Source organism: Elephas maximus, chromosome 19 (assembly GCF_024166365.1).
Source record: "Elephas maximus indicus isolate mEleMax1 chromosome 19, mEleMax1 primary haplotype, whole genome shotgun sequence".
In the NCBI taxonomy this organism is placed as follows: Eukaryota; Metazoa; Chordata; class Mammalia; order Proboscidea; family Elephantidae; genus Elephas; species Elephas maximus.
The window spans coordinates 66,830,333-66,832,158 of record NC_064837.1 but is presented as its reverse complement, the minus strand read 5'-3'; positions in this window follow the sequence as shown (position 1 = coordinate 66,832,158).

Here is a 1,826-nt window from a genome sequence, read left to right as displayed (position 1 = left end):
CGTGCTTCAGGATAGATCTTGAAACGTTCTTTTTGACAATGAATGCAACACCATTCCTCTTCTGGTTGTCACTCCCAGCATAGTAGACTATATGATTGTCCAACTCAAAATGGCCAATACCAGTCCATTTCAGCTCACTAATGCCTAGGATATCAATGTTTATGCATTCCATTTCATTTTTGACAATTTCCAATTTCTCTAGATTCATACTTCATACATTCCAGGTTCCGATTATTAATGGATGTTTGCAGCTATTTCTTCTCATTTTGAGTCGTGCCACATCAGCAAATGAAGGTCCCAAAAGCTTTACTCCATCCACGTCATTAAGGTCGACTCTACTTTGAGGAGACAGCTCTTCCCCAGTCATCTTTTGAGTGCCTTCCAACCTGGGGGGCTCATCTTCCAGCACTATGTCAGACAATGTTCCACTGCTATTCATAAGGTTTTCACTGGCTAATGCTTTCAGAAGTAGACTGATGGGTCCTTCTTCCTAGTCTGTCTTAGTCTGGAAGCTCAGCTGAAACCTGTCCTCCATGGGTGACCCTGCTGGTATCTGAATACTGGTGGCATAGCTTCCAGCATCACAGCAACACACAAGCCCCCACAGTAAGCCAAACTGACAGACACGTGGGTTTACCTCACTCAAAGCATAAGATCTCATGGGGAGATCTAACACCAAAAGACTCCATAAGGCTTGGTTGCAGATGGGTAGCTTTCACATCCTCAGCCTGACCACAAAGGGAAGCGTTTCCTTCAGGCAGGGTTGGTTCCTAAGCACCAGAGTTTGAATCTGTGTGAAAGGTTACACTGAGCCTCAGCATTAGTTCAGTCATTTTATTTTAGGTCAGATGCCTCTTGATTTTATATCCCATATCTGGAAAATTATTTATGTGGGATTTGCTTTAAAATAACCCAGAAAGTGGGAGGGAGGGCAGGGAGGAGGATAGAGATAAAATAAAATGGGCTATGTGTTAATAGTTGCTGAAATTGGGGGATGGGTAAAACCATGGGGTCTGGTCATCCAATTTTCTCTGCTTTTATTCTATTTTTATGTTAGAAATTGTCCATAATAAAGAGTTTTACCATAAAAGAGAGCTGAGAGATGGAAAGGTAGCTGAATTAGAGTGTGTCATCAGGAGATGGTTTGGGTTTGGTTTGAAGGTAAGTTGTTTTACAGTAGGTTTGTATACAATGGAAATGACCTAGTAGAAAGGCAAAAATGGCTGATGTAGGAAAAAGAGGGCACAAGTATAGAAGAAAAGACTTTGAGTAAGTGTGAAGGGATAGCCTTAGGCACTAGTAGCGGATTAGCCCAAAGAATAAATATATACTGAAATTAAAAACTATCTAGGAAGCAGCGAAAAGGTGAACATGTTACACAAAAACTATGGAACAAAGCAAAAGAGTATTGAAACAAAAATTTATCACTTTAATGCAGTCAGTCAAGATCAACCTAAAATTGTTGTTTCTTGTTGATCTTGTTGTTAGGTGCCGTCAAGTCAGTTCCGGCTCATAGCAACCCTATGAACAAAAGAATGAAACACTGCCTGGTCTGTGCCATCCTCACAATTGTTGCTAGGTTTGAGCCCATTGTTACAGCCACTGTGTCATCTCTTTGAGGGTCTTCCTCTTTTTTGTTGACCCTTTCAACCTAAAACTGGATATCATCCTTCCACAAATTCTCTTCCCTGGTCTATAAATTGCTCTTCTGCCCCTCAGGTGGTTTGTACCTAAAGGAGAACATTAAATAATCTCTGAAACATGATAAACAAATATTCAAATTCAGGTCATGTCAGCCTGGTTTCCTTCTCCCACACCTCCACTAT